Here is a 10,864-nt window from a genome sequence, read left to right on the forward strand (position 1 = left end):
GAGGTGATTTAGAAATGTCAAATGCCAAAATAGTATTTTGTATGCGGGTTTACTACAAGAGAACAGTGGCCTTAGAATACCACCATGGAAAATTCAATATTTGGTTAATATGGGGAAGTTTTTTTTGGGTGGTTGTTGTTTATTTGTTTAACCGAATAGTTCTGTTTTGAAAAGTTTGTTCGGGAATCAACATATACAATATGTAAATATTAACTATAAATGTGGCTCTCTCTATATAAACTGCGTATACCTAGATTTGGTTATAAATTTCTTTGGCTATAGAAGATCGCATTTCACGGAGGAGCTGGGACTGAAATAATAGTCGTTATTCAGTAGCATGTAAGCACAAAACTAGATACCGGTTTAAAAGACGGAATATTTGATAACATCACAAATTTTCACAGATAGGAGTATGGAAATCGGTAAATAGATTTTCTGTATTGACGCCCGTTGTTAAATGTAACTAAACTCATGTTTAGAGTAATTCATTTCATAGGGGTCTTTTATGTCTACAATAATGGGGCTAGATGTAGTACAACGCATGTTTTAATTTGGATATTCAGTGACAAAAAAGTTTGGTACAATAATGAACAATGATGACATCAATCACAAAAAGTATTCTAATCTATCGTTAATCCCTCTGTTATGTTGTGTATAGCAAACATCATATTCGGTAAACTGGATTTGAAAAGGCAATGACGGGCGAACTATCATACCTGCATCGTACAACGCTTCGCATAATTTATATATACAAATATTTGTATTTGTTCACTTGACTTTGCACAGTTCCATTTTGGTTCTCGGACCCATATAGTAAGGACGTCCTTACATATACCGAGATCCTCACTGCGAGAAGTTGACTCATTAGACGTTATGTCCATATTTTATTTATAAACAAACAGACTGAAACCTTCCCTGTTTGATACGCCTAGCGTCACACACATATATTTCATTAAGTGTCTACGTATGTACAAATGTAAATAATTTGAAACCAATTTTGACTACAAACCATTTTGATATGCTCTTCTATAGATGAATCTCAAAATACAGCGACTGACCGAAGGGATCATTCAGACAATACGCCTAGATATTGTCCCTTTAGTTTATCTGTATATTCTATATGTGTTCATTGTTTATGTTTTTGTGTACGTCCGTGACCGTCCTTAACATGTAAGTTTATCTGTTCTTCTGGTGTCTTGACAAAGGGGCAGATCGCCTCGAAAATTCGACAATCTTTTGTCCACACTGTTTTACTGTACTTCTTTGTCCTATATTTACTAGACATATGTCTATTGTTATATGGAAAATAACTCTTGATATTACTTCATTGACCCATATCATCATAACTGGATAGACAGATGAAATAAAGGGATAGATTGATAGCATGATACCTGGATATATAGACGGAGGAGAGATAGAGACATGATACCTGGATATATAGACGGAGGAGAGATAGAGACATGATACCTGGATATATAGACGGAGGAGAGATAGAGACATGATACCTGGATATATAGACGGAGGAGAGATAGAGACATGATACCTGGATATATAGACGGAGGAGAGATAGAGACATGATACCTGGATATATAGACGGAGGAGAGATAGAGACATGATACCTGGATATATAGACGGAGGAGAGATAGAGACATGATACCTGGATATATAGACGGAGGAGAGATAGAGACATGATACCTGGATATATAGACGGAGGAGAGATAGAGACATGATACCTGGATATATAGACGGAGGAGAGATAGAGACATGATACCTGGATATATAGACGGAGGAGAGATAGAGACATGATACCTGGATATATAGACGGAGGAAGATAGACAGAGATAGAGACATGATACCTGGATATATAGACGGAGGAGAGATAGAGACATGATACCTGGATATATAGACGGAGGAGAGATAGAGACATGATACCTGGATATATAGACGGAGGAGAGATAGAGACATGATACCTGGATATATAGACAGAGGAGAGATAGAGACATGATACCTGGATATATAGACGGAGGAGAGATAGAGACATGATACCTGGATATATAGACGGAGGAGAGATAGAGACATGATACCTGGATATATAGACGGAGGAGAGATAGAGACATGATACCTGGATATATAGACGGAGGAGAGATAGAGACATGATACCTGGATATATAGACGGATGAGAGATAGAGACATGAACACCATCAGACATGGATAGACAGACGGAGGAGACAAGAAATATAGACATCATCAGACATGGATAGACAGACGGAGGAGACAAGAAATATAGACATCATCAGACATGGATAGACAGACGGAGGAGACAAGAAATATAGACATCATCAGACATGGATAGACAGACGGAGGAGACAAGAAATATAGACATCATCAGACATGGATAGACAGACGGAGGAGACAAGAAATATAGACATCATCAGACATGGATAGACAGAACGGAGAGGAGATAGAGAAAGATAGACATCACAGACATGGATAGACAGACGGAGGAGACAAGAAATATAGACATCATCAGACATGGATAGACAGACGGAGGAGACAAGAAATATAGACATCATCAGACATGGATAGACAGACGGAGGAGACAAGAAATATAGACATCATCAGACATGGAGAAGACATCAACAAAGGATAGACAGACGGAGGAGACAAGAAATATAGACAATCATCAGACATGGATAGACAGACGGAGGAGACAAGAAATATAGACATCATCAGACATGGATAGACCAGAGGCAACCAGTTCGGAGGAGACAAGAAATATAGACAGATGCATCCGCCAGACATGGATAGACAGACAGACGAAAATCTAAGACAAGAAATATAGACATCATCAGACATGATAGACAGACGGAGGAGACAAGAAATATAGACATCATCAGACATGGATAGACAACGGAGGAGACAAGAAATATAGACACCATCAGACATGGATAGACAGACGGAGGAGACAAGAAATATAGACATCATCAGACATGGATAGACAGACGAGGAGACAAGAAATATAGACATCATCAGACATGGATAGACAGACGGAGGAGACAAGAGATATAGATAGACAGTATCAACAGACATGGATAGACAGACGGAGGAGACAAGAAATATAGACATCACAGACGGAGGAGACAAGAAATATAGACATCATCAGACATGGATAGACAGACGGAGGAGACAAGAAATATAGACATCATCAGACATGGATAGACAGACGGAGGAGACAAGAAATATAGACATCATCAGACATGGATAGACAGACGGAGGAGACAAGAAATATAGACATCATCAGACATGGATAGACAGACGGAGGAGACAAGAAATATAGACATCATCAGACATGGATAGACAGACGGAGGAGACAAGAAATATAGACATCATCAGACATGGATAGACAGACGGAGGAGACAAGAAATATAGACATCATCAGACATGGATAGACAGACGGAGGAGACAAGAAATATAGACATCATCAGACATGGATAGACAGACGGAGGAGACTGAAGAGAAAAATAGACATCATCAGACATGGATAGACAGACTGGAGACAGACGGAGGAGACAAGAAATATAGACATCACCACACATGGATAGACAGACGGAGGAGACAAGAAATATAGACATCATCAGACATGGATAGACAGACGGAGGAGACAAGAAATATAGACATCATCAGACATGGATAGACAGAAGGAGGAGACAAGAAATATAGACATCATCAGACATGGATAGACAGACGGAGGAGACAAGAAGATAAAGATAGACATCACCAGACATGGATAGACAGACGGAGGAGACAAGAAATATAGACATCATCAGACATGGATAGACAGACGGAGGAGACAAGAAATATAGACATCATCAGACATGGATAGACAGACGGAGGAGACAAGAAATATAGACATCATCAGACATGGATAGACAGACGGAGGAGACAAGAAAGATAGAAATATAGACATCATCAGACATGGATAGACCAGAAGGAGGAGACAAGAAATATAGACATCATCAGACATGGATAGACAGACGGAGGAGACAAGAGATAAAGATAGACATCATCAGACACATGGAACAAAAAATAGACAGACGGAGGAGACAAGAAATATAGACATCATCAGACATGGATAGACAGACGGAGGAGACAAGAAATATAGACATCATCAGACATGGATAGACAGAAGGAGGAGACAAGAAATATAGACATCATCAGACATGGATAGACAGAAGGAGGAGAGAAGAGATAAAGATAGACATCATCACACATGGATAGACAGACGGAGGAGACAAGAAATATAGACATCATCAGACATGGATAGACAGACGGAGGAGACAAGAAATATAGACATCATCAGACATGGATAGACAGAAGGAGGAGAGAAGAGATAAAGATAGACATCACCACACATGGATAGACAGACGGAGGAGACAAGAAATATAGACATCATCAGACACGAATAGACAGACGAAATGGATAACAAAGAGGAAAAATACCATGCACCATCAGACATAGATTGACATACAGAGTAAGACGTTGACTGTCACGCGGACAAAATCTAATTCTGAGTATTATTGCTGTAAATACTGTACATTTTATATGTCTTTGACTCAATGTGCAATCGAATGAAAATAAAGTCAATTATTAGTAATATTATCATTGTAGTATGATATGTTCTTAATTGAAATTCCAAATACCAGCTATACCATTATCTTGACATTTTTGTGAAGTTATGTTTCTTAAAAAAGTTCGGTGTACATTGGTTTTTTCCATCTTATGCAAACAAATCTGACATGTATGCTATATGCAAATAGTAGCGCCCTTACTTGTAGAAATTCACTCATGTTTACCGACGATTACAATCGACTACGGGTGGATAGGTTTCTGTACTGGATCGGAAGTTGGTAAAGGAAACAGAATATAGATTAACTGTTGGTACACAGTCCGGGCCAATCTAACGAGGGGAGTGAGTTAGTGCGTGCTTTGTTGTGGTAATAGTAAGAAGGCATTACATGTATACAAATCATCCTGCCAATTTTACACCAAAGAAAAAAAGGCCTACATTCAGAAAGTTCTAACATAAAAAATGTCTTACTTTGGATTACAGTTCTTTATCATGGAAAACAAGAGTTTGTTTACTGAAACTTGTAGTGTCACGCACCAGGGAAATAGAACAACTCCTTCAGTGGAAGGTGATGGGAAGGTACATGTTCTCAGGCATTCACGATCAATGGTGTTTTTTTTTTGAAAATACTTAAATGATTAGTCAATCCTACTCAATCATAAGTCATATAATAATCATCGTACATCTTCAATGTACGTATATATTATTTGTCTTAAACATTAAAAAAAAAACCATAATCTTCGGTAACTGCATGTTGTGGATGGCTGAAGTAAAATGGTTTTTTAATAATGCAGAAATAGATTCTCATAAAATGAATAGATGACTGTTAAAAAAATCTTTAAAGGAAAAAAAAGACTTCCTGATCGAGTTAGTTATTTCGTTCAGAAAAACAATAATCCAACAATGGATACCTTAATTACTGCAAGGGGCATAACTCTGTAATATGTTGAATAGGAGAGTATCACACACCTTAACCTCTCGGCCGTTGTTTTTTTGGGGGACAAATGAATTGTATCTGACGACGTCGGGCGGTAGAGCATGTCGTTGTCACAGTTGTTTTCGTACTTGAGAAATACGAGGAAAGATAAGATGTCATTTATATATAATAGTGAGATTTATTGATAGATAACCAGTTTCACATAGTATATAGTTTCCTCGAGCGAACTAACTTTCTGCCAAGTTTGATTGTAAATGTGTCCAATACAAGGAAAACTGACGGGTCTGATATAGACCTGTTTGTCTGCACCGTAATGGCATGAAAAGGTTACAACTATATGTAAGTAACATTTATCATGTGAAGGAGAGATATATCAGTTTTTACTAATTGTTTGCTTTTATTCTTTGAACTCGAAGACGAAATATTCTTTTTTATGACAATGATTTTGTGTGTTTTGAATTGATTTAAATCGTTTTCGCCAAAACAACAGGTCTCGCTGTGGGGCAAGCATTTCATGGGACTGTTTTGGATTATTTTGGTTTTCACGTTTTATATTTATAGTCAGTGTAATTTAAGGCCGTTTCCGTTGCTTTGAAGGCCCCTCCACAAAATAAAGCCAGAGTAACCCGAAGAAAAACCCTTCGTCCTTTAACTCAGTAAACTACGCTTATTGTGTCAATCTAATTAAAATACGATGTATTATATTATCTAACATGTAAACTCTGAGTTTCTACAACGTAAACACTGCGGATCTACTCCGTAAACTCCATGTACCTACCCCGTAAAGTCCGGTGTATCTAATCCGTAAAATCCATGTATCTTACTACGTACAGTCCGTGTATCTACTCCGTAAAATCCATGTATTTACCCCGTAAACTTCCAGTATCTTACCCAGTACGCTTTCCCGTTTTACTACTCCGTAAAACTCCGTGTATGCTACTCCGTAAAGTTCGTGTATCTGACTCCGTAAACTCCGTGTATCAACCCCGGACTCTCTCCATGTATCTGACTCCCGTAAACTCCGTGTATCTACCGGCGTTTAACTCCGTGTATCTATTCCGAGAAACTCCCGTGTATCTACCGCGTAACGCCATTCCGTTGTATCCTTACTCCGTAACACGTCCCTGTATCTACTCCGTAAACTCATGTACAATTATCCGTTAACTATGTCCCATTAACTATTCCTTGTAAACTATCGTACACTCCGTGAATCAAATCCGATAAACTCCGTTGTAATCTACCCTCGTACCTTCGTTGTTATCAATACCGTAAACTCCGAGTAATCTACCCCGTACTACTTTCGTGTATCTACTCCCAGTAAACTCCGTGTATCTACTCTGTATAAGTATTTTCCGTGAGTAGCTAGAGTAGTAAGGCTAAGATAATGAACATCGCATTTAACAAAGTTAATTAGATTGTTATGAAGACGTAAAACGTTTGAATTTGAGATAAATGGCTAAACAGTATGATAATCGCACATATTCTCATCCTCGTAATTGTCGTGCAACAATTTGTTTAGCCATAACTTGAATGTATTTAGTAGATCAGGATAAACCTAGACCCTTATTTCTACATACAGAAAAAAAATACTCCGAACATATTGTCCCTGTAAAGCACATTGTTGTTAAAACTGCATTATTTTATATGTGATAAAATAACGTGTAACGCACGTATTTTACAGAATCATGTCGACCACGACTCTTAACGAGTATGGTATTACCAAAAAGAATCCATTTTTTTTATCAGGCGTGAACCCCAATAAGGACGTGTAAACAGAATCACTGTACTTAGAGTCACGATTGGTATTTACCCCCGTAAAAAGGAACTGTGTAACACGTGAATCAGAATCAGGACTAACGATGTATTTACCCCCTATATAACAGAAAAAACATCAGGACTAACGAAAGTAATTACCCCCTATATAACGTGTAAACAGAATCAGGACTAACGATGGTAATTACCCCCCTATATAACGTGATAACAGTAATCAACAAATGATGAATTGTAACCCCCTATAAAACGATAACAGAATCAGGACTAACGATGGTATTACCCCCGTGAAACAGAAATATAACGTTGGAAAACAGAATCAGGACTAACGATGGTATTACCCCCTATATAACGTGTAACAGAATCAGGACTAACGATGGTATTACCCCCTATATAACGTGTAACAGAATCAGGACTAACGATGGTATTACCCCCTATATAACGTGTAACAGAATCAGGACTAACGATGGTATTACCCCCTATATAACGTGTAACAGAATCAGGACTAACGATGGTATTACCCCCTATATAACGTGTAACAGAATCAGGACTAACGATGGTATTACCCCCTATATAACGTGTAACAGAATCAGGACTAACGATGGTATTACCCCCTATATAACGTGTAACAGAATCAGGACTAACGATGGTATTACCCCCTATATAACGTGTAACAGAATCAGGACTAACGATGGTATTACCTCCTATATAACGTGTAACAGAATCAGGACTAACGATGGTATTACCCCCTATCATAACGTGTAACAGAATCAGGACTAACGATGGTAATTACCCCCCTATATAACGTGTAACAGAATCAGGACTAACGATGGTATTACCCCCTATATAACGTGTAACAGAATCAGGACTAACGATGGTATTACCCCCTATATAACGTGTAAACAGAATCAGGACTAACGATGGTATTATCCTCCTATATAACGTTGTAACAGAATCAGGACTAACGATGGTATTACCCCCTATATAACGTGTAACAGAATCAGGACTAACGATGGTATTACCCCCTATATAACGTGTAACAGAATCAGGACTAACGATGGTATTACCCCCTATATAACGTGTAACAGAATCAGGACTAACGATGGTATTACCCCCTATATAACGTGTAACAGAATCAGGACTAACGATGGTATTACCCCCTATATAACGTGTAACAGAATCAGGACTAACGATGGTATTACCCCCTATATAACGTGTAACAGAATCAGGACTAACGATGGTATTACCTCCTATATAACGTGTAACAGAATCAGGACTAACGATGGTATTACCCCCTATATAACGTGTAACAGAATCAGGACTAACGATGGTATTACCTCCTATATATAACGTGTAACAGAATCAGGACTAACGATGGTTATTACCCCCTATATAACGTGTAACAGAATCAGGACTAACGATGGTATTACCCCCTATATAACGTGTAACAGAATCAGGACTAACGATGGTATTACCACCCTATATAACGTGTAACAGAATCAGGACTAACGATGGTATTACCCCAATATAAACGTGTAACAGAATCAGGACTAACGATGGTATTACCCCCTATATAACGTGTAACAGAATCAGGACTAACGATGGTAATTACCTCCTATATAACGAGTAACAGAATCAGGACTAACGATGGTATTCACCCCTATATAACGTTGTAACAGAATCAGGACTAACGATGGTATTACCTCCTATATAACGTGTAACAGAATCAGGACTAACGATGGTATTACCCCCTATATAACGTGTAACAGAATCAGGACTAACGATGGTATTACCCCCTATATAACGTGTAACAGAATCAGGACTAACGATGGTATTACCCCCTAGTATAACGTGTAACAGAATCAGGACTAACGATGGTATTACCCCCTATATAACTGTGTAACAGAATCAGGACTAAACGATGGTATTACCTCCTATATAACGTGTAACAGAATCAGGACTAACGATAGGTATTACCCCTATATAACGTGTAACAGAATCAGGACTAACGATGGATATTACCCCCTATATAACGTGTAACAGAATCAGGACTAACGATGGTATTACCTCCTATCATAACGTGGTAACAGAATCAGGACTAAACGATGGTATATTACCTCCTATAAATAACGTGTAACAGAATCAGGACTAACGATGGTATTACCCCCTATATAACGTGTAACAGAATCAGGACTAACGATGGTATTACCTCCTATATAACGTGTAACAGAATCAGGACTAACGATGGTATTACCTCCTATATAACGTGTAACAGAATCAGGACTAACGATGGTATTACCCCCTATATAACGTGTAACAGAATCAGGACTAACGATGGTATTACCTCCTATATAACGTGTAACAGAATCAGGACTAACGATGGTATTACCCCCTATATAACGTGTAACAGAATCAGGACTAACGATGGTATTACCCCCTATATAACGTGTAACAGAATCAGGACTAACGATGGTATTACCTCCTATATAACGTGTTAACAGAATCAGGACTAACGATGGTATTACCGCCCCTATATAACGTGTAACAGAAATCAGTAGCAAACGATGGTATACCCCCCTAGATAATCGTGTAACAGAATCAGGACTAACGATGGTATTACCCCCTATATAACGTGTAACAGAATCAGGACTAACGATGGTATTACCCCCTATATAACGTGTAACAGAATCAGGACTAACGATGGTATTACCTCCTATATAACGTGTAACAGAATCAGGACTAACGATGGTATTACCTCCTATATAACGTGTAACAGAATCAGGACTAACGATGGTATTACCCCCTATATAACGTGTAACAGAATCAGGACTAACGATGGTATTACCTCCTAAATAATAACGTGTAACAGAATCAGGACTAACGATTGGTAATACCCCCTAAATAACGTGTACCAGAATCAGGACTAACGATGGTATTACCCCCTATATAACGTTGTAACATTAAAACAGAAAAACAACGATGAAGGTATACCCCCTATATAACGTGTAACAGAATCAGGACTAACTATGAATATTACCCCCTATATAACGATGTAACAGAATCAGACTAACGAATTGGGTGTATCAACCCCCTATATAACGTGTAACAGAATTCAAGGACTAACGATGAAATTACCTCCTATATAACGTGTAACAGAATCAGGTACTAACGATTGGTATTACCTCCTATATAAACGTGTAACAGAATCAGGACTAACGATGGTATTACCTCCTATACTAACGTGTAACAGAATCAGGACTAACGATGGTATACCCCCTATATAATAGTGGTAACAGATCAGGACTAATGATGTTATTACCCCCTATATAACGAGTAACAGAATCAGTGACTAACGATGGTATTACCTCCTATATAACGTGTAACAGAATCAGGACTAACGATGGTATTTACCCCCTATATAACGTGTAACAGAATCAGGACTAACGATGGATATTGACCGTCCTATATAACGTTGTAACAGAATCAGGACTAACGATGGTATATTACCCCCTATATAACGTGTAACAGAA

This window comes from Argopecten irradians, chromosome 14, assembly GCF_041381155.1.
Source record: "Argopecten irradians isolate NY chromosome 14, Ai_NY, whole genome shotgun sequence".
NCBI classification, from domain to species: Eukaryota; Metazoa; Mollusca; class Bivalvia; order Pectinida; family Pectinidae; genus Argopecten; species Argopecten irradians.